The sequence below is a fragment of the Rhipicephalus microplus genome, chromosome 8 (assembly GCF_043290135.1).
Source record: "Rhipicephalus microplus isolate Deutch F79 chromosome 8, USDA_Rmic, whole genome shotgun sequence".
NCBI lineage: Eukaryota > Metazoa > Arthropoda > Arachnida > Ixodida > Ixodidae > Rhipicephalus > Rhipicephalus microplus.
The window spans coordinates 145,438,177-145,464,736 of record NC_134707.1 but is presented as its reverse complement, the minus strand read 5'-3'; positions in this window follow the sequence as shown (position 1 = coordinate 145,464,736).

Below are 26,560 nucleotides of genomic sequence, written 5' to 3'. Positions count from 1 at the left end.
ACAACTGGAAACTCCACAACTAGAAACTCCACAACTAGAGACTCCACAACTCGAAAATCCACAACTAGAAACTCCACAACCAGAGACTCCGCAACTCCACAACTAGAAACTCCACAACTGGAAACTCCACAACTAGATACTCCGCAACTAGAAACTCCACAACTAGAGACTCCACAACTTGAAACTCCACAACTTGAAGCTCCACAACTTGAGACTCCACAACTAGAAACTCCACAACCAGAAACTCCACAACTGGAAACTCCACAACTAGAAACTCCACAACTAGAAACTCTGCAACTCGAGACTCCACAAATAGAAACTCCACAAATAGAAACTCCACAACTGCAAACTCCACAAATAGCGACTCGGCTACAAGAAATTTCATGTCTAGAAAGTCCACAACTAAAACTCCACAACTGGAAACACCACAACTAGAAACTCCACAACTAGAAATACCACAACTACAGACTCCGCGACTAGAAACTCCACAACCAGAGACTCTGCAACTAGAAACTCCGCAGCTAGAAACTCCACAAATAGAAACTCCGCAACTAGAATCTCCGCAGTTAGAAACTACACAACTAGAGACTCCACAACTAGAAACTCCACAACTAGAAACTCCACAACTTGAAACCTCCCAAATTTAAGTTACGCAACTAGAAAATCCACAGCTAGAGATTCCGCAACTAGTAACTCCACAACTAGAAACTCCACAACTAGAAACTCAACAACTAGAAACTCCGCAACTAGAGACTCCACAACTAGAAACTCCACAACTTGAAACTCCACAACTACAAACTCCACAACTACAAACTCCACAAATAGACTCGGCAACTAGAAATTCCATATCTAGAAACTCTACAACTAAAAACTTTACAAGTAGAAACTGCAAAACTAGAGACTTCACAAATAGAAACTCCACAAATAGACTCGGCAACTAGAAATTCCATATCTAGAAACTCCACAACTAGAAACTCCACAACCAGAGACTCCGCATTTCCACAACTAGAAACTCCACAACTAGATACTCCACAACTAGAAACTCCACAACTAGAGACTCCCCAACTTGAAACTCCACAACTTTGAACTCCACAACTTGATACTCCACAACTAGAAACTCCACAACTTTAAACTCCACAACTAGAAACTCCACAACTAGAAACTCCACAACTTGAAACCTCACAACCTTAAGTTCCGCAACTAGAAAACCCACAGCTAGAGATTCCGCAACTAGAAATTCCACAACTAGACACTCCACAACTAAAAACTCTTCAACTAGAAACTCCTAAACTAGAGACTACACCACTAGAGAATCTACAACTAGAGACTTCAAACTAGAAACTCAGCAACTAGAAACTCCACAACTAAAAACTCAACAACTAGAGACTGAACAGCATGAGACTCCGCAACTTGAAACTCCACAACTAGAAACTCCACAACTGGAAACTCCACTACTAGATACTCCATAACTGGAAACTCGACAACTAAAATCTCCACATCTAGAGACTCCACAACTTTAAACTCCACAACTAGAGACTCTGCAACTAGAAACTCCACAACTAGAAACTCCACAACTATAAACTCCAACTCCACAAACTCCACAAATTGAGACTCGGCAACTAGAAATTCCACAAATAGAGACTCGGCAACTAGAAATTCCATATCTAGAAACTCCACAATTAGAAACTGCAAAACTAGAGGCTTCAAAACTAGAAACTGAACAACTAGAAACTCCACAACCTAAAACTTCACAACTGGAAATTCCACAACTTGAGACTCCGCAACTTGAAACTTCACAAGTAGAAACTCCGCTATTAAAAATTCCGCAACTAGAAACTCCGCAACTAGAAACTCCACAACTGGAAAATCCACAACTAGACACTTCACAACTGGAAACTCCACAACTAGATACTCCACAACTGGAAACTCCACAACTAGAAACTCCACAACTAGAGACTCCACAACTCGAAAATCCACAACTAGAAACTCCACAACCAGAGACTCCGCAACTCCACAACTAGAAACTCCACAACTGGAAACTCCACAACTAGATACTCCGCAACTAGAAACTCCACAACTAGAGACTCCACAACTTGAAACTCCACAACTTGAAGCTCCACAACTTGAGACTCCACAACTAGAAACTCCACAACCAGAAACTCCACAACTGGAAACTCCACAACTAGAAACTCCACAACTAGAAACTCTGCAACTCGAGACTCCACAAATAGAAACTCCACAAATAGAAACTCCACAACTGCAAACTCCACAAATAGCGACTCGGCTACAAAAAATTTCATGTCTAGAAAGTCCACAACTAAAAACTCCACAACTGGAAACACCACAACTAGAAACTCCACAACTAGAAATACCACAACTACAGACTCCGCGACTAGAAACTCCACAACCAGAGACTCTGCAACTAGAAACTCCGCAGCTAGAAACTCCACAAATAGAAACTCCGCAACTAGAATCTCCGCAGTTAGAAACTACACAACTAGAGACTCCACAACTAGAAACTCCACAACTAGAAACTCCACAACTTGAAACCTCCCAAATTTAAGTTACGCAACTAGAAAATCCACAGCTAGAGATTCCGCAACTAGAAACTCCACAACTAGAAACTCCACAACTAGAAACTCAACAACTAGAAACTCCGCAACTAGAGACTCCAAAACTAGAAACTCCACAACTTGAAACTCCACAACTACAAACTCCACAACTACAAACTCCACAAATAGAGACTCGGCAACTAGAAATTCCATATCTAGAAACTCCACAACTAAAAACTTTACAACTAGAAACTGCAAAACTAGAGACTTCACAACTAGAAACTCAACAACTGGAAACTCCACAATTAAAAACTCCACAGCTGGAAACTCCACAACTTGAGACTCCGCAACTAGATACTTCACAACTGGAAACTTCACAACTAGATACTCCACAACTGGAAACTCCACAACTAGAAACTCCACAACTAGAGACTCCACAACTCGAAACTCCACAACTACAAATTCCACAAATAGAGACTCGGCAACTAGAAATTCCACGAGTAGAGACTTGGCAACTAGAAATTCCACAACTAGAGACTCTGCAACTAGAAACTCCACAACTAGAGACTCCGCAACTCCACAACTAGAAACTCCCCAACTGGAAAATCTACAACTAGATACTCCTCAACTAGAAAATCCACAACTAGAAACTCCACAACTTGAACTCTACAACAATAGAGTCCACAACTTGAAACTCCACAACTAGAAACTCCACAACTAGAAACTCCCCAACTTGAAACTCCGCAACTAGAATCTCCGCAGCTAGAAACTACACAACTAGAGACTCCACAACTAGAAACTCCACAACTAGAAGCTCCACAACTTAAAACCTCAAGACCTTAAGTTACGCAACTACAAAATCCAAAGCTAGAGATTCCGCAACTAGAGACTCCACAACTAGAAACTCCACAACTAGAAACTCAACAACTAGAAACTCCGCAACTAGAGACTCCAAAACTAGAAACTCCACAACTTGAAACTCCACAACTACAAACTCCACAACTACAAACTCCACAAATAGAGACTCGGCAACTAGAAATTCCATATCTAGAAACTCCACAACTAAAAACTTTACAACTAGAAACTGCAAAACTAGAGACTTCACAACTAGAAACTCAACAACTGGAAACTCCACAATTAAAAACTCCACAGCTGGAAACTCCACAACTTGAGACTCCGCAACTAGATACTTCACAACTGGAAACTTCACAACTAGATACTCCACAACTGGAAACTCCACAACTAGAAACTCCACAACTAGAGACTCCACAACTCGAAACTCCACAACTACAAATTCCACAAATAGAGACTCGGCAACTAGAAATTCCACGAGTAGAGACTTGGCAACTAGAAATTCCACAACTAGAGACTCTGCAACTAGAAACTCCACAACTAGAGACTCCGCAACTCCACAACTAGAAACTCCCCAACTGGAAAATCTACAACTAGATACTCCTCAACTAGAAAATCCACAACTAGAAACTCCACAACTTGAACTCTACAACAATAGAGTCCACAACTTGAAACTCCACAACTAGAAACTCCACAACTAGAAACTCCCCAACTTGAAACTCCGCAACTAGAATCTCCGCAGCTAGAAACTACACAACTAGAGACTCCACAACTAGAAACTCCACAACTAGAAGCTCCACAACTTAAAACCTCAAGACCTTAAGTTACGCAACTACAAAATCCAAAGCTAGAGATTCCGCAACTAGAGACTCCACAACTAGAAACTCCACAACTAGAAACTCAACAACTAGAAACTCCGCAACTAGAGACTCCAAAACTAGAAACTCCACAACTTGAAACTCCACAACTAGAAACTCCAAAACTACAAACTCCACAAAACGAGACTCGGCAACTAGAAATTCCATATCTAGAAACTCCACAACTAAAAACTTTACAACTATTAACTGCAAAACTAGAGACTTCACAACTAGAAACTCAACAACTAGAAACTCCACAACTAAAAACTCCACAGCTGGAAACTCCACAACTTGAGACTCCGCAACTTGAAACTTCACAAGAAGAAACTCCGCTATTAAAAACTCCACAACCAGAAACTCCGCAACTAGAAACTCCACAACCTAAAACTCCACAACTAGATACTCCACAACTGGAAACTCCTCAACTAGATACTTCACAACTGGAAACTCCACAACTAGATACTCCACAACTAGAAACTCCACAACTAGAAACTCCACAACTAGAGACTCCACAACTGGAAACTCCACAACTTGAAACTCCACAACTAGAAACTCCACAACTAGAAACTCCACAACTAGAGACTCCACAACTGGAAACTCCACAACTTGAAACTCCGAAACTTGAAACTCCACAACTATAAACTCCGCTATTAAAAACTCCGCAACTAGAAACTCGACAACTAGATACTCCAACTGGAAACTCCACAACTAGAAACTTCACAACTGGAAACTCCACAACTAGATACTCCACTACTGGAAACTCCACAACCAGACTCTGCAACTAGAAACTCCGCAACTCGAAACTCCACAACTAGAAACTCCACAACCAGAGACTCCGCCTTTCCACAACTAGAAACAACACAACTGGAAACTCCACAACTAGATACTCCACAACTAGAGACTCCCCAACTTGAAACTGCACAACTTTGAACTCCACAACTTGATACTCCACAACTAGAAACTCCACAACTTTAAACTCCACAACTAGAAACTCCACAACCAGAAAATCTACAACTAGAAACTCCGCAACTACAAACTCCACAACCAGAGACTCTGCAACTAGAAACTCCACATCTCGAAACTCCACAACTAGAAACTCCACAACTAGAACTTCCACAACTAGAGACTCCGCAACTCCACAACTAGATACTCCACAACTAGAAACTCCTCAACTAGAGACTCCCCAACTTGAAACTCCACAACTTTAAACTCCACAACTTGAGACTCCACAACTAGAAACTCCACAACTTGAAACTCCACAACTAGAAACTCCACAACCAGAAACTCTACAACTGGAAACTCCACAACTAGAAACTCCACAACTAGAAACTCCGCAACTAGAGACTCCACAACTAAAAACTCCACAACTAGAAACTCCACAACAACAAACTCCACAAATAGAGACTCGGCAACTAGAAATTCCATATCTAGAAACTCCACAACTAAAAACCCAACAAGTAAAAACTCCACAACTAGAAACTCCACAACTAGAAACTCTACAACTAGAGACTCCGCAACAAGAAACTCCACAGCCAGAGACTCTGCAACTAGAATCTCTGCAGCTAGAAACTCCATAAACAGAAACTCCACAATTAGAAATTCCGCAGCTAGAAACTCCACAACTAGAGACTCCACAACTAGAAACTCCACAAACAGAAACTCAACAATTAGAAACTCCGCAACTAGAAACTCCATAACTAGAAACTCCACAACTAGAAACTAAACAACTAGAAACTCCGCAACTAGAGACTCCACAGCTAGAAACTCCACAACTTGAAACTCCACAACTACAAACTCCACAACTACAAACTCCACAAATAGACTCGGCAACTAGAAATTCCATATCTAGAAACTCCACAACTAGAAACTCCACAACCAGAGACTCCGCATTTCCACAACTAGAAACTCCACAACTAGATACTCCACAACTAGAAACTCCACAACTAGAGACTCCCCAACTTGAAACTCCACAACTTTGAACTCCACAACTAGAAAACCCACAGCTAGAGATTCCGCAACTAGAAATTCCACAACTAGACACTCCACAACTAAAAACTCTTCAACTAGAAACTCCTAAACTAGAGACTACACCACTAGAGAATCTACAACTAGAGACTTCAAACTAGAAACTCAACAACTCGAAACTCCACAACTAAAAACTCAACAACTAGAGACTGAACAGCATGAGACTCCGCAACTTGAAACTCCACAACTAGAAACTCCACATCTAGAAACTCCACAACTAGGGACTCTGCAACTAGAAACTCCAACACTAGAAACTCCACAACTGGAAACTCCACTACTAGATACTCCATAACTGGAAACTCGACAACTAAAATCTCCACATCTAGAGACTCCACAACTTTAAACTCCACAACTAGAGACTCTGCAACTAGAAACTCCACAACTAGAAACTCCACAACTATAAACTCCACAACTACAAACTCCACAAATAGAGACTCGGCAACTAGAAATTCCACAAATAGAGACTCGGCAACTAGAAATTCCATATCTAGAAACTCCACAATTAGAAACTGCAAAACTAGAGGCTTCAAAACTAGAAACTGAACAACTAGAAACTCCACAACCTAAAACTTCACAACTGGAAATTCCACAACTTGAGACTCCGCAACTTGAAACTTCACAAGTAGAAACTCCGCTATTAAAAATTCCGCAACTAGAAACTCCGCAACTAGAAACTCCACAACTGGAAATTCCACAACTAGACACTTCACAACTGGAAACTCCACAACTAGATACTCCACAACTGGAAACTCCACAACTAGAAACTCCACAACTAGAGACTCCACAACTCGAAAATCCACAACTAGAAACTCCACAACCAGAGACTCCGCAACTCCACAACTAGAAACTCCACAACTGGAAACTCCACAACTAGATACTCCGCAACTAGAAACTCCACAACTAGAGACTCCACAACTTGAAACTCCACAACTTGAAGCTCCACAACTTGAGACTCCACAACTAGAAACTCCACAACCAGAAACTCCACAACTGGAAACTCCACAACTAGAAACTCCACAACTAGAAACTCTGCAACTCGAGACTCCACAAATAGAAACTCCACAAATAGAAACTCCACAACTGCAAACTCCACAAATAGCGACTCGGCTACAAGAAATTTCATGTCTAGAAAGTCCACAACTGAAAACTCCACAACTGGAAACACCACAACTAGAAACTCCACAACTAGAAATACCACAACTACAGACTCCGCGACTAGAAACTCCACAACCAGAGACTCTGCAACTAGAAACTCCGCAGCTAGAAACTCCACAAATAGAAACTCCGCAACTAGAATCTCCGCAGTTAGAAACTACACAACTAGAGACTCCACAACTAGAAACTCCACAACTAGAAACTCCACAACTTGAAACCTCCCAAATTTAAGTTACGCAACTAGAAAATCCACAGCTAGAGATTCCGCAACTAGAAACTCCACAACTAGAAACTCCACAACTAGAAACTCAACAACTAGAAACTCCGCAACTAGAGACTCCAAAACTAGAAACTCCACAACTTGAAACTCCACAACTACAAACTCCACAACTACAAACTCCACAAATAGAGACTCGGCAACTAGAAATTCCATATCTAGAAACTCCACAACTAAAAACTTTACAACTAGAAACTGCAAAACTAGAGACTTCACAACTAGAAACTCAACAACTAGAAACTCCACAATTAAAAACTCCACAGCTGGAAACTCCACAACTTGAGACTCCGCAACTAGATACTTCACAACTGGAAACTTCACAACTAGATACTCCACAACTGGAAACTCCACAACTAGAAACTCCACAACTAGAGACTCCACAACTCGAAACTCCACAACTACAAATTCCACAAATAGAGACTCGGCAACTAGAAATTCCACGAGTAGAGACTTGGCAACTAGAAATTCCACAACTAGAGACTCTGCAACTAGAAACTCCACAACTAGAGACTCCGCAACTCCACAACTAGAAACTCCCCAACTGGAAAATCTACAACTAGATACTCCTCAACTAGAAAATCCACAACTAGAAACTCCACAACTTGAACTCTACAACAATAGAGTCCACAACTTGAAACTCCACAAGTTTAAACTTCACAACTTGAGACTCCACAACTTAAAACTCCGCAACTAGAATCTCCGCCGCTAGAAACTACACAACTAGAGACTCCACAACTAGAAACTCCACAACTAGAAACTCCACAACTTGAAACCTCACAACCTTAAGAGTCGCAACTAGAAAATCCACAGCTAGAGATTCCTCAACTAGAAACTCCACAACTAGAAACTCCACAACTAGAAACTCAACAACTAGAAACTCCACAACTGGAAACTCCACTACTAGATACTCCACAACTGGAAAAACGACAACTGGAAACTCCACATCTAGAGACTCCACAACATGAAACTCCACAACTAGAGACTCTGCAACTAGAAACTTCACAACTAGAAACTCCACAACTACAAACTCCACAAATAGAGACTCGGCAACTAGAAATTCCACGAATAGAGACTCGGCAACTAGAAATTCCACAACTAGAGACTCTGCAACTAGAAACTCCACAACTAGAGACTCCGCAACTCCACAACTAGTAACTCCACAACGGGAAAATCTACAACTAGATACTCCACAATTAGAAAATCCACAACTAGAAACTCCACAACTAGAAACTCCACAACTATAGAGTCCACAACTTGAAACTCCACAACTAGAAACTCCACAACTAGAAACTCCCCAACTTGAAACTCCGCAACTAGAATCTCCGCAGCTAGAAACTACACAACTAGAGACTCCACAACTAGAAACTCCACAACTAGAAGCTCCACAACTTAAAACCTCAAGACATTAAGTTACGCAACTAGAAAATCCACAGCTAGATATTCCGCAACTAGAAACTCCACAACTAGAAACTCCACAACTAGAAACTCAACAACTAGAAACTCCGCAACTAGAGACTCCAAAACTAGAAACTCCACAACTTGAAACTCCACAACTAGAAACTCCAAAACTACAAACTCCACAAAACGAGACTCGGCAACTAGAAATTCCATATCTAGAAACTCCACAACTAAAAACTTTACAACTATAAACTGCAAAACTAGAGACTTCACAACTAGAAACTCAACAACTAGAAACTCCACAACTAAAAACTCCACAGCTGGAAACTCCACAACTTGAGACTCCGCAACTTGAAACTTCACAAGAAGAAACTCCGCTATTAAAAACTCCACAACCAGAAACTCCGCAACTAGAAACTCCACAACCTAAAACTCCACAACTAGATACTCCACAACTGGAAACTCCTCAACTAGATACTTCACAACTGGAAACTCCACAACTAGATACTCCACAACTAGAAACTCCACAACTAGAAACTCCACAACTAGAGACTCCACAACTGGAAACTCCACAACTTGAAACTCCGAAACTTGAAACTCCACAACTATAAACTCCGCTATTAAAAACTCCGCAACTAGAAACTCGACAACTAGATACTCCAACTGGAAACTCCACAACTAGAAACTTCACAACTGGAAACTCCACAACTAGATACTCCACTACTGGAAACTCCACAACCAGACTCTGCAACTAGAAACTCCGCAACTCGAAACTCCACAACTAGAAACTCCACAACTAGAAACTCCACAACCAGAGACTCCGCCTTTCCACAACTAGAAACAACACAACTGGAAACTCCACAACTAGATACTCCACAACTAGAGACTCCCCAACTTGAAACTGCACAACTTTGAACTCCACAACTTGATACTCCACAACTAGAAACTCCACATTTTTAAACTCCACAACTAGAAACTCCACAACCAGAAAATCTACAACTAGAAACTCCGCAACTACAAACTCCACAACCAGAGACTCTGCAACTAGAAACTCCACAACTCGAAACTCCACAACTAGAAACTCCACAACTAGAACTTCCACAACTAGAGACTCCGCAACTCCACAACTAGATACTCCACAACTAGAAACTCCTCAACTAGAGACTCCCCAACTTGAAACTCCACAACTTTAAACTCCACAACTTGAGACTCCACAACTAGAAACTCCACAACTTGAAACTCCACAACTAGAAACTCCACAACCAGAAACTCTACAACTGGAAACTCCACAACTAGAAACTCCACAACTAGAAACTCTGCAACTAGAGACTCCACAACTAAAAACTCCACAACTAGAAACTCCACAACAACAAACTCTACAAATAGAGACTCGGCAACTAGAAATTCCATATCTAGAAACTCCACAACTAAAAACCCCACAAGTAAAAACTCCACAACTAGAAACTCCACAACTAGAAACTCTACAACTAGAGACTCCGCAACAAGAAACTCCACAGCCAGAGACTCTGCAACTAGAATCTCTGCAGCTAGAAACTCCATAAACAGAAACTCCACAATTAGAAATTCCGCAGCTAGAAACTCCACAACTAGAGACTCCACAACTAGAAACTCCACAAACAGAAACTCCACAATTAGAAACTCCGCAACTAGAAACTCCATAACTAGAAACTCCACAACTAGAAACTAAACAACTAGAAACTCCGCAACTAGAGACTCCACAACTAGAAACTCCACAACTTGAAACTCCACAACTACAAACTCCACAACTACAAACTCCACAAATAGACTCGGCAACTAGAAATTCCATATCTAGAAACTCCACAACTAGAAACTCCACAACCAGAGACTCCGCATTTCCACAACTAGAAACTCCACAACTAGATACTCCACAACTAGAAACTCCACAACTAGAGACTCCCCAACTTGAAACTCCACAACTTTGAACTCCACAACTTGATACTCCACAACTAGAAACTCCACAACTTTAAACTCCACAACTAGAAACTCCACAACTAGAAACTCCACAACTTGAAACCTCACAACCTTAAGTTCCGCAACTAGAAAACCCACAGCTAGAGATTCCGCAACTAGAAATTCCACAACTAGACACTCCACAACTAAATACTCTTCAACTAGAAACTCCTAAACTAGAGACTACACCACTAGAGAATCTACAACTAGAGACTTCAAACTAGAAACTCAACAACTCGAAACTCCACAACTAAAAACTCAACAACTAGAGACTGAACAGCATGAGACTCCGCAACTTGAAACTCCACAACTAGAAACTCCACATCTAGAAACTCCACAACTAGGGACTCTGCAACTAGAAACTCCAACACTAGAAACTCCACAACTGGAAACTCCACTACTAGATACTCCATAACTGGAAACTCGACAACTAAAATCTCCACATCTAGAGACTCCACAACTTTAAACTCCACAACTAGAGACTCTGCAACTAGAAACTCCACAACTAGAAACTCCACAACTATAAACTCCACAACTACAAACTCCACAAATAGAGACTCGGCAACTAGAAATTCCACAAATAGAGACTCGGCAACTAGAAATTCCATATCTAGAAACTCCACAATTAGAAACTGCAAAACTAGAGGCTTCAAAACTAGAAACTGAACAACTAGAAACTCCACAACCTAAAACTTCACAACTGGAAATTCCACAACTTGAGACTCCGCAACTTGAAACTTCACAAGTAGAAACTCCGCTATTAAAAATTCCGCAACTAGAAACTCCGCAACTAGAAACTCCACAACTGGAAAATCCACAACTAGACACTTCACAACTGGAAACTCCACAACTAGATACTCCACAACTGGAAACTCCACAACTAGAAACTCCACAACTAGAGACTCCACAACTCGAAAATCCACAACTAGAAACTCCACAACCAGAGACTCCGCAACTCCACAACTAGAAACTCCACAACTGGAAACTCCACAACTAGATACTCCGCAACTAGAAACTCCACAACTAGAGACTCCACAACTTGAAACTCCACAACTTGAAGCTCCACAACTTGAGACTCCACAACTAGAAACTCCACAACCAGAAACTCCACAACTGGAAACTCCACAACTAGAAACTCCACAACTAGAAACTCTGCAACTCGAGACTCCACAAATAGAAACTCCACAAATAGAAACTCCACAACTGCAAACTCCACAAATAGCGACTCGGCTACAAGAAATTTCATGTCTAGAAAGTCCACAACTGAAAACTCCACAACTGGAAACACCACAACTAGAAACTCCACAACTAGAAATACCACAACTACAGACTCCGCGACTAGAAACTCCACAACCAGAGACTCTGCAACTAGAAACTCCGCAGCTAGAAACTCCACAAATAGAAACTCCGCAACTAGAATCTCCGCAGTTAGAAACTACACAACTAGAGACTCCACAACTAGAAACTCCACAACTAGAAACTCCACAACTTGAAACCTCCCAAATTTAAGTTACGCAACTAGAAAATCCACAGCTAGAGATTCCGCAACTAGAAACTCCACAACTAGAAACTCAACAACTAGAAACTCCGCAACTAGAGACTCCAAAACTAGAAACTCCACAACTTGAAACTCCACAACTACAAACTCCACAACTACAAACTCCACAAATAGAGACTCGGCAACTAGAAATTCCATATCTAGAAACTCCACAACTAAAAACTTTACAACTAGAAACTGCAAAACTAGAGACTTAACAACTAGAAACTCAACAACTAGAAACTCCACAATTAAAAACTCCACAGCTGGAAACTCCACAACTTGAGACTCCGCAACTAGATACTTCACAACTGGAAACTTCACAACTAGATACTCCACAACTGGAAACTCCACAACTAGAAACTCCACAACTAGAGACTCCACAACTCGAAACTCCACAACTACAAATTCCACAAATAGAGACTCGGCAACTAGAAATTCCACGAGTAGAGACTTGGCAACTAGAAATTCCACAACTAGAGACTCTGCAACTAGAAACTCCACAACTAGAGACTCCGCAACTCCACAACTAGAAACTCCCCAACTGGAAAATCTACAACTAGATACTCCTCAACTAGAAAATCCACAACTAGAAACTCCACAACTTGAACTCTACAACAATAGAGTCCACAACTTGAAACTCCACAAGTTTAAACTTCACAACTTGAGACTCCACAACTTAAAACTCCGCAACTAGAATCTCCGCCGCTAGAAACTACACAACTAGAGACTCCACAACTAGAAACTCCACAACTAGAAACTCCACAACTTGAAACCTCACAACCTTAAGAGTCGCAACTAGAAAATCCACAGCTAGAGATTCCTCAACTAGAAACTCCACAACTAGAAACTCCACAACTAGAAACTCAACAACTAGAAACTCCACAACTAGAAACTCCACTACTAGATACTCCACAACTGGAAAAACGACAACTGGAAACTCCACATCTAGAGACTCCACAACATGAAACTCCACAACTAGAGACTCTGCAACTAGAAACTTCACAACTAGAAACTCCACAACTACAAACTCCACAAATAGAGACTCGGCAACTAGAAATTCCACGAATAGAGACTCGGCAACTAGAAATTCCACAACTAGAGACTCTGCAACTAGAAACTCCACAACTAGAGACTCCGCAACTCCACAACTAGTAACTCCACAACGGGAAAATCTACAACTAGATACTCCACAATTAGAAAATCCACAACTAGAAACTCCCCAACTAGAAACTCCACAACTATAGAGTCCACAACTTGAAACTCCACAACTAGAAACTCCACAACTAGAAACTCCCCAACTTGAAACTCCGCAACTAGAATCTCCGCAGCTAGAAACTACACAACTAGAGACTCCACAACTAGAAACTCCACAACTAGAAGCTCCACAACTTAAAACCTCAAGACATTAAGTTACGCAACTAGAAAATCCACAGCTAGAGATTCCGCAACTAGAAACTCCACAACTAGAAACTCCACAACTAGAAACTCAACAACTAGAAACTCCGCAACTAGAGACTCCAAAACTAGAAACTCCACAACTTGAAACTCCACAACTAGAAACTCCAAAACTACAAACTCCACAAAACGAGACTCGGCAACTAGAAATTCCATATCTAGAAACTCCACAACTAAAAACTTTACAACTATAAACTGCAAAACTAGAGACTTCACAACTAGAAACTCAACAACTAGAAACTCCACAACTAAAAACTCCACAGCTGGAAACTCCACAACTTGAGACTCCGCAACTTGAAACTTCACAAGAAGAAACTCCGCTATTAAAAACTCCACAACCAGAAACTCCGCAACTAGAAACTCCACAACCTAAAACTCCACAACTAGATACTCCACAACTGGAAACTCCTCAACTAGATTCTTCACAACTGGAAACTCCACAACTAGATACTCCACAACTAGAAACTCCACAACTAGAAACTCCACAACTAGAGACTCCACAACTCGAAACTCCACAACTAGAAACTCCACAACCAGACACTCCGCAACTCCACAACTAGAAACTCCACAACTGGAAACTCCACAACTAGATACTCAACAACTAGTAACTCTAACCCTAGAGACTACACAACTAGAAACTCAACAACTAGAAACACCACAACTAAAAACTCCACAACTGGAAACTCCACAACTTGAAACTCCGAAACTTGAAACTCCACAACTAGAAACTCCGCTATTAAAAACTCCGCAACTAGAAACTCGACAACTAGATACTCCAACTGGAAACTCCACAACTAGAAACTTCACAACTGGAAACTCCACAACTAGATACTCCACTACTGGAAACTCCACAACCAGACTCTGCAACTAGAAACTCCGCAACTCGAAACTCCACAACAAGAAACTCCAAAACTAGAAACTCCACAACTAGAGACTCCGCCTTTCCACAACTAGAAACAACACAACTGGAAACTCCACAACTAGATACTCCACAACTAGAGACTCCCCAACTTGAAACTCCACAACTTTGAACTCCACAACTTGATACTCCACAACTAGAAACTCCACAACTTTAAACTCCACAACTAGAAACTCCACAACCAGAAAATCTACAACTAGAAACTCCGCAACTACAAACTCCACAACCAGAGACTCTGCAACTAGAAACTCCACAACTCGAAACTCCACAACTAGAAACTCCACAACTAGAACTTCCACAACTAGAGACTCCGCAACTCCACAACTAGATACTCCACAACTAGAAACTCCTCAACTAGAGACTCCCCAACTTGAAACTCCACAACTTTAAACTCCACAACTTGAGACTCCACAACTAGAAACTCCACAACTTGAAACTCCACAACTAGAAACTCCACAACCAGAAACTCTACAACTGGAAACTCCACAACTAGAAACTCCACAACTAGAAACTCCGCAACTAGAGACTCCACAACTAAAAACTCCACAACTAGAAACTCCACAACAACAAACTCCACAAATAGAGATTCGGCAACTAGAAATTCCATATCTAGAAACTCCACAACTAAAAACCCCACAAGTAAAAACTCCACAACTAGAAACTCCACAACTAGAAACTCTACAACTAGAGACTCCGCAACAAGAAACTCCACAGCCGGAGACTCTGCAACTAGAATCTCTGCAGCTAGAAACTCCATACACAGAAACTCCACAATTAGAAATTCCGCAGCTAGAAACTCCACAACTAGAGACTCCACAACTAGAAACTCCACAAACAGAAACTCCACAATTAGAAACTCCACAACTAGAAACTCCACAACTTGAAACCTCCCAAATTTAAGTTACGCAACTAGAAAATCCACAGCTAGAGATTCCGCAACTAGAAACTCCACAACTAGAAACTCCACAACTAGAAACTCAACAACTAGAAACTCCGCAACTAGAGACTCCAAAACTAGAAACTCCACAACTTGAAACTCCACAACTACAAACTCCACAACTACAAACTCCACAAATAGAGACTCGGCAACTAGAAATTCCATATCTAGAAACTCCACAACTAAAAACTTTACAACTAGAAACTGCAAAACTAGAGACTTCACAACTAGAAACTCAACAACTAGAAACTCCACAATTAAAAACTCCACAGCTGGAAACTCCACAACTTGAGACTCCGCAACTAGATACTTCACAACTGGAAACTTCACAACTAGATACTCCACAACTGGAAACTCCACAACTAGAAACTCCACAACTAGAGACTCCACAACTCGAAACTCCACAACTACAAATTCCACAAATAGAGACTCGGCAACTAGAAATTCCACGAGTAGAGACTTGGCAACTAGAAATTCCACAACTAGAGACTCTGCAACTAGAAACTCCACAACTAGAGACTCCGCAACTCCACAACTAGAAACTCCCCAACTGGAAAATCTACAACTAGATACTCCTCAACTAGAAAATCCACAACTGGAAACTCCACAACTTGAACTCTACAACAATAGAGTCCACAACTTGAAACTCCACAAGTTTAAACTTCACAACTTGAGACTCCACAACTTAAAACTCCGCAACTAGAATCTCCGCCGCTAGAAACTACACAACTAGAGACTCCACAACTAGAAACTCCACAACTAGAAACTCCACAACTTGAAACCTCACAACCTTAAGAGTCGCAACTAGAAAATCCACAGCTAGAGATTCCTCAATTAGAAACTCCACAACTAGAAACTCCACAACTAGAAACTCAACAACTAGAAACTCCACAACTGGAAACTCCACTACTAGATACTCCACAACATGAAACTCCACAACTAGAGACTCTGCAACTAGAAACTTCACAACTAGAAACTCCACAACTACAAACTCCACAAATAGAGACTCGGCAACTAGAAATTCCACGAATAGAGACTCGGCAACTAGAAATTCCACAACTAGAGACTCTGCAACTAGAAACTCCACAACTAGAGACTCCGCAACTCCACAACTAGTAACTCCACAACGGGAAAATCTACAACTAGATACTCCACAATTAGAAAATCCACAACTAGAAACTCCACAACTAGAAACTCCACAACTAGAAACTCCACAACTAGAAACTCCCCAACTTGAAACTCCGCAACTAGAATCTCCGCAGCTAGAAACTACACAACTAGAGACTCCACAACTAGAAACTCCACAACTAGAAGCTCCACAACTTAAAACCTCAAGACATTAAGTTACGCAACTAGAAAATCCACAGCTAGAGATTCCGCAACTAGAAACTCCACAACTAGAAACTCCACAACTAGAAACTCAACAACTAGAAACTCCGCAACTAGAGACTCCAAAACTAGAAACTCCACAACTTGAAACTCCACAACTAGAAACTCCAAAACTACAAACTCCACAAAACGAGACTCGGCAACTAGAAATTCCATATCTAGAAACTCCACAACTAAAAACTTTACAACTATAAACTGCAAAACTAGAGACTTCACAACTAGAAACTCAACAACTAGAAACTCCACAACTAAAAACTCCACAGCTGGAAACTCCACAACTTGAGACTCCGCAACTTGAAACTTCACAAGAAGAAACTCCGCTATTAAAAACTCCACAACCAGAAACTCCGCAACTAGAAACTCCACAACCTAAAACTCCACAACTAGATACTCCACAACTGGAAACTCCTCAACTAGATTCTTCACAACTGGAAACTCCACAACTAGATACTCCACAACTAGAAACTCCACAACTAGAAACTCCACAACTAGAGACTCCACATTTCGAAACTCCACAACTAGAAACTCCACAACCAGACACTCCGCAACTCCACAACTAGAAACTCCACAACTGGAAACTCCACAACTAGATACTCAACAACTAGTAACTCTAACCCTAGAGACTACACAACTAGAAACTCAACAACTAGAAACTCCACAACTAAAAACTCCACAACTGGAAACTCCACAACTTGAAACTCCAAAACTTGAAACTCCACAACTAGAAACTGCGCTATTAAAAACTCCGCAACTAGAAACTCGACAACTAGATACTCCAACTGGAAACTCCACAACTAGAAACTTCACAACTGGAAACTCCACAACTAGATACTCCACTACTGGAAACTCCACAACCAGACTCTGCAACTAGAAACTCCGCAACTCGAAACTCCACAACAAGAAACTCCACAACTAGAAACTCCACAACTAGAGACTCCGCCTTTCCACAACTAGAAACAACACAACTGGAAACTCCACAACTAGATACTCCACAACTAGAGACTCCCCAACTTGAAACTCCACAACTTTGAACTCCACAACTTGATACTCCACAACTAGAAACTCCACAACTTTAAACTCCACAACTAGAAACTCCACAACCAGAAAATCTACAACTAGAAACTCCGCAACTACAAACTCCACAACCAGAGACTCTGCAACTAGAAACTCCACAACTCGAAACTCCACAACTAGAAACTCCACAACTAGAACTTCCACAACTAGAGACTCCGCAACTCCACAACTAGATACTCCACAACTAGAAACTCCTCAACTAGAGACTCCCCAACTTGAAACTCCACAACTTTAAACTCCACAACTTGAGACTCCACAACTAGAAACTCCACAACTTGAAACTCCACAACTAGAAACTCCACAACCAGAAACTCCACAACTAGAAACTCCGCAACTAGAGACTCCACAACTAAAAACTCCACAACTAGAAACTCCACAACAACAAACTCCACAAATAGAGATTCGGCAACTAGAAATTCCATATCTAGAAACTCCACAACTAAAAACCCCACAAGTAAAAACTCCACAACTAGAAACTCCACAACTAGAAACTCTACAACTAGAGACTCCGCAACAAGAAACTCCACAGCCGGAGACTCTGCAACTAGAATCTCTGCAGCTAGAAACTCCATAAACAGAAACTCCACAATTAGAAATTCCGCAGCTAGAAACTCCACAACTAGAGACTCCACAACTAGAAACTCCACAAACAGAAACTCCACAATTAGAAACTCCGCAACTAGAAACTCCATAACTAGAAACTCCACAACTAGAAACTAAACAACTAGAAACTCCGCAACTAGAGACTCCACAACTAGAAACTCCACAACTTGAAACTCCACAACTACAAACTCTACAAATAGAGACTCGGCAACTAGAAATTCCATATCTAGAAACTCCACAACTAAAAACCCCACAAGTAAAAACTCCACAACTAGAAACTCCACAACTAGAAACTCTACAACTAGAGACTCCGCAACAAGAAACTCCACAGCCAGAGACTCTGCAACTAGAATCTCTGCAGCTAGAAACTCCATAAACAGAAACTCCACAATTAGAAATTCCGCAGCTAGAAACTCCACAACTAGAGACTCCACAACTAGAAACTCCACAAACAGAAACTCCACAATTAGAAACTCCGCAACTAGAAACTCCATAACTAGAAACTCCACAACTAGAAACTAAACAACTAGAAACTCCGCAACTAGAGACTCCACAACTAGAAACTCCACAACTTGAAACTCCACAACTACAAACTCCACAACTACAAACTCCACAAATAGACTCGGCAACTAGAAATTCCATATCTAGAAACTCCACAACTAGAAACTCCACAACCAGAGACTCCGCATTTCCACAACTAGAAACTCCACAACTAGATACTCCACAACTAGAAACTCCACAACTAGAGACTCCCCAACTTGAAACTCCACAACTTTGAACTCCACAACTTGATACTCCACAACTAGAAACTCCACAACTTTAAACTCCACAACTAGAAACTCCACAACTAGAAACTCCACAACTTGAAACCTCACAACCTTAAGTTCCGCAACTAGAAAACCCACAGCTAGAGATTCCGCAACTAGAAATTCCACAACTAGACACTCCACAACTAAATACTCTTCAACTAGAAACTCCTAAACTAGAGACTACACCACTAGAGAATCTACAACTAGAGACTTCAAACTAGAAACTCAACAACTCGAAACTCCACAACTAAAAACTCAACAACTAGAGACTGAACAGCATGAGACTCCGCAACTTGAAACTCCACAACTAGAAACTCCACATCTAGAAACTCCACAACTAGGGACTCTGCAACTAGAAACTCCAACACTAGAAACTCCACAACTGGAAACTCCACTACTAGATACTCCATAACTGGAAACTCGACAACTAAAATCTCCACATCTAGAGACTCCACAACTTTAAACTCCACAACTAGAGACTCTGCAACTAGAAACTCCACAACTAGAAACTCCACAACTATAAACTCCACAACTACAAACTCCACAAATAGAGACTCGGCAACTAGAAATTCCACAAATAGAGACTCGGCAACTAGAAATTCCATATCTAGAAACTCCACAATTAGAAACTGCAAAACTAGAGGCTTCAAAACTAGAAACTGAACAACTAGAAACTCCACAACCTAAAACTTCACAACTGGAAATTCCACAACTTGAGACTCCGCAACTTGAAACTTCACAAGTAGAAACTCCGCTATTAAAAATTCCGCAACTAGAAACTCCGCAACTAGAAACTCCACAACTGGAAAATCCACAACTAGACACTTCACAACTGGAAACTCCACAACTAGATACTCCACAACTGGAAACTCCACAACTAGAAACTCCACAACTAGAGACTCCACAACTCGAAAATCCACAACTAGAAACTCCACAACCAGAGACTCCGCAACTCCACAACTAGAAACTCCACAACTGGAAACTCCACAACTAGATACTCCGCAACTAGAAACTCCACAACTAGAGACTCCACAACTTGAAACTCCACAACTTGAAGCTCCACAACTTGAGACTCCACAACTAGAAACTCCACAACCAGAAACTCCACAACTGGAAACTCCACAACTAGAAACTCCACAACTAGAAACTCTGCAACTCGAGACTCCACAAATAGAAACTCCACAACTAGAAACTGCGCTATTAAAAACTCCGCAACTAGAAACTCGACAACTAGATACTCCAACTGGAAACTCCACAACTAGAAACTTCACAACTGGAAACTCCACAACTAGATACTCCACTACTGGAAACTCCACAACCAGACTCTGCAACTAGAAACTCCGCAACTCGAAACTCCACAACAAGAAACTCCACAACTAGAAACTCCACAACTAGAGACTCCGCCTTTCCACAACTAGAAACAACACAACTGGAAACTCCACAACTAGATACTCCACAACTAGAGACTCCCCAACTTGAAACTCCACAACTTTGAACTCCACAACTTGATACTCCACAACTAGAAACTCCACAACTTTAAACTCCACAACTAGAAACTCCACAACCAGAAAATCTACAACTAGAAACTCCGCAACTACAAACTCCACAACCAGAGACTCTGCAACTAGAAACTCCACAACTCGAAACTCCACAACTAGAAACTCCACAACTAGAACTTCCACAACTAGAGACTCCGCAACTCCACAACTAGATACTCCACAACTAGAAACTCCTCAACTAGAGACTCCCCAACTTGAAACTCCACAACTTTAAACTCCACAACTTGAGACTCCACAACTAGAAACTCCACAACTTGAAACTCCACAACTAGAAACTCCACAACCAGAAACTCCACAACTAGAAACTCCGCAACTAGAGACTCCACAACTAAAAACTCCACAACTAGAAACTCCACAACAACAAACTCCACAAATAGAGATTCGGCAACTAGAAATTCCATATCTAGAAACTGCACAACTAAAAACCCCACAAGTAAAAACTCCACAACTAGAAACTCCACAACTAGAAACTCCACAACTAGAAACTCTACAACTAGAGACTCCGCAACAAGAAACTCCACAGCCGGAGACTCTGCAACTAGAATCTCTGCAGCTAGAAACTCCATAAACAGAAACTCCACAATTAGAAATTCCGCAGCTAGAAACTCCACAACTAGAGACTCCACAACTAGAAACTCCACAAACAGAAACTCCACAATTAGAAACTCCGCAACTAGAAACTCCATAACTAGAAACTCCACAACTAGAAACTAAACAACTAGAAACTCCGCAACTAGAGACTCCACAACTAGAAACTCCACAACTTGAAACTCCACAACTACAAACTCTACAAATAGAGACTCGGCAACTAGAAATTCCATATCTAGAAACTCCACAACTAAAAACCCCACAAGTAAAAACTCCACAACTAGAAACTCCACAACTAGAAACTCTACAACTAGAGACTCCGCAACAAGAAACTCCACAGCCAGAGACTCTGCAACTAGAATCTCTGCAGCTAGAAACTCCATAAACAGAAACTCCACAATTAGAAATTCCGCAGCTAGAAACTCCACAACTAGAGACTCCACAACTAGAAACTCCACAAACAGAAACTCCACAATTAGAAACTCCGCAACTAGAAACTCCATAACTAGAAACTCCACAACTAGAAACTAAACAACTAGAAACTCCGCAACTAGAGACTCCACAACTAGAAACTCCACAACTTGAAACTCCACAACTACAAACTCCACAACTACAAACTCCACAAATAGACTCGGCAACTAGAAATTCCATATCTAGAAACTCCACAACTAGAAACTCCACAACCAGAGACTCCGCATTTCCACAACTAGAAACTCCACAACTAGATACTCCACAACTAGAAACTCCACAACTAGAGACTCCCCAACTTGAAACTCCACAACTTTGAACTCCACAACTTGATACTCCACAACTAGAAACTCCACAACTTTAAACTCCACAACTAGAAACTCCACAACTAGAAACTCCACAACTTGAAACCTCACAACCTTAAGTTCCGCAACTAGAAAACCCACAGCTAGAGATTCCGCAACTAGAAATTCCACAACTAGACACTCCACAACTAAATACTCTTCAACTAGAAACTCCTAAACTAGAGACTACACCACTAGAGAATCTACAACTAGAGACTTCAAACTAGAAACTCAACAACTCGAAACTCCACAACTAAAAACTCAACAACTAGAGACTGAACAGCATGAGACTCCGCAACTTGAAACTCCACAACTAGAAACTCCACATCTAGAAACTCCACAACTAGGGACTCTGCAACTAGAAACTCCAACACTAGAAACTCCACAACTGGAAACTCCACTACTAGATACTCCATAACTGGAAACTCGACAACTAAAATCTCCACATCTAGAGACTCCACAACTTTAAACTCCACAACTAGAGACTCTGCAACTAGAAACTCCACAACTAGAAACTCCACAACTATAAACTCCACAACTACAAACTCCACAAATAGAGACTCGGCAACTAGAAATTCCACAAATAGAGACTCGGCAACTAGAAATTCCATATCTAGAAACTCCACAATTAGAAACTGCAAAACTAGAGGCTTCAAAACTAGAAACTGAACAACTAGAAACTCCACAACCTAAAACTTCACAACTGGAAATTCCACAACTTGAGACTCCGCAACTTGAAACTTCACAAGTAGAAACTCCGCTATTAAAAATTCCGCAACTAGAAACTCCGCAACTAGAAACTCCACAACTGGAAAATCCACAACTAGACACTTCACAACTGGAAACTCCACAACTAGATACTCCACAACTGGAAACTCCACAACTAGAAACTCCACAACTAGAGACTCCACAACTCGAAAATCCACAACTAGAAACTCCACAACCAGAGACTCCGCAACTCCACAACTAGAAACTCCACAACTGGAAACTCCACAACTAGATACTCCGCAACTAGAAACTCCACAACTAGAGACTCCACAACTTGAAACTCCACAACTTGAAGCTCCACAACTTGAGACTCCACAACTAGAAACTCCACAACCAGAAACTCCACAACTGGAAACTCCACAACTAGAAACTCCACAACTAGAAACTCTGCAACTCGAGACTCCACAAATAGAAACTCCACAAATAGAAACTCCACAACTGCAAACTCCACAAATAGCGACTCGGCTACAAGAAATTTCATGTCTAGAAAGTCCACAACTGAAAACTCCACAACTGGAAACACCACAACTAGAAACTCCACAACTAGAAATACCACAACTACAGACTCCGCGACTAGAAACTCCACAACCAGAGACTCTGCAACTAGAAACTCCGCAGCTAGAAACTCCACAAATAGAAACTCCGCAACTAGAATCTCCGCAGTTAGAAACTACACAACTAGAGACTCCACAACTAGAAACTCCACAACTAGAAACTCCACAACTTGAAACCTCCCAAATTTAAGTTACGCAACTAGAAAATCCACAGCTAGAGATTCCGCAACTAGAAACTCCACAACTAGAAACTCAACAACTAGAAACTCCGCAACTAGAGACTCCAAAACTAGAAACTCCACAACTTGAAACTCCACAACTACAAACTCCACAACTACAAACTCCACAAATAGAGACTCGGCAACTAGAAATTCCATATCTAGAAACTCCACAACTAAAAACTTTACAACTAGAAACTGCAAAACTAGAGACTTAACAACTAGAAACTCAACAACTAGAAACTCCACAATTAAAAACTCCACAGCTGGAAACTCCACAACTTGAGACTCCGCAACTAGATACTTCACAACTGGAAACTTCACAACTAGATACTCCACAACTGGAAACTCCACAACTAGAAACTCCACAACTAGAGACTCCACAACTCGAAACTCCACAACTACAAATTCCACAAATAGAGACTCGGCAACTAGAAATTCCACGAGTAGAGACTTGGCAACTAGAAATTCCACAACTAGAGACTCTGCAACTAGAAACTCCACAACTAGAGACTCCGCAACTCCACAACTAGAAACTCCCCAACTGGAAAATCTACAACTAGATACTCCTCAACTAGAAAATCCACAACTAGAAACTCCACAACTTGAACTCTACAACAATAGAGTCCACAACTTGAAACTCCACAAGTTTAAACTTCACAACTTGAGACTCCACAACTTAAAACTCCGCAACTAGAATCTCCGCCGCTAGAAACTACACAACTAGAGACTCCACAACTAGAAACTCCACAACTAGAAACTCCACAACTTGAAACCTCACAACCTTAAGAGTCGCAACTAGAAAATCCACAGCTAGATATTCCTCAACTAGAAACTCCACAACTAGAAACTCCACAACTAGAAACTCAACAACTAGAAACTCCACAACTAGAAACTCCACTACTAGATACTCCACAACTGGAAAAACGACAACTGGAAACTCCACATCTAGAGACTCCACAACATGAAACTCCACAACTAGAGACTCTGCAACTAGAAACTTCACAACTAGAAACTCCACAACTACAAACTCCACAAATAGAGACTCGGCAACTAGAAATTCCACGAATAGAGACTCGGCAACTAGAAATTCCACAACTAGAGACTCTGCAACTAGAAACTCCACAACTAGAGACTCCGCAACTCCACAACTAGTAACTCCACAACGGGAAATTCTACAACTAGATACTCCACAATTAGAAAATCCACAACTAGAAACTCCCCAACTAGAAACTCCACAACTATAGAGTCCACAACTTGAAACTCCACAACTAGAAACTCCACAACTAGAAACTCCCAGACTTGAAACTCCGCAACTAGAATCTCCGCAGCTAGAAACTACACAACTAGAGACTCCACAACTAGAAACTCCACAACTAGAAGCTCCACAACTTAAAACCTCAAGACATTAAGTTACGCAACTAGAAAATCCACAGCTAGAGATTCCGCAACTAGAAACTCCACAACTAGAAACTCCACAACTAGAAACTCAACAACTAGAAACTCCGCAACTAGAGACTCCAAAACTAGAAACTCCACAACTTGAAACTCCACAACTAGAAACTCCAAAACTACAAACTCCACAAAACGAGACTCGGCAACTAGAAATTCCATATCTAGAAACTCCACAACTAAAAACTTTACAACTATAAACTGCAAAACTAGAGACTTCACAACTAGAAACTCAACAACTAGAAACTCCACAACTAAAAACTCCACAGCTGGAAACTCCACAACTTGAGACTCCGCAACTTGAAACTTCACAAGAAGAAACTCCGCTATTAAAAACTCCACAACCAGAAACTCCGCAACTAGAAACTCCACAACCTAAAACTCCACAACTAGATACTCCACAACTGGAAACTCCTCAACTAGATTCTTCACAACTGGAAACTCCACAACTAGATACTCCACAACTAGAAACTCCACAACTAGAAACTCCACAACTAGAGACTCCACAACGCGAAACTCCACAACTAGAAACTCCACAACCAGACACTCCGCAACTCCACAACTAGAAACTCCACAACTGGAAACTCCACAACTAGATACTCAACAACTAGTAACTCTAACCCTAGAGACTACACAACTAGAAACTCAACAACTAGAAACACCACAACTAAAAACTCCACAACTGGAAACTCCACAACTTGAAACTCCGAAACTTGAAACTCCACAACTAGAAACTCCGCTATTAAAAACTCCGCAACTAGAAACTCGACAACTA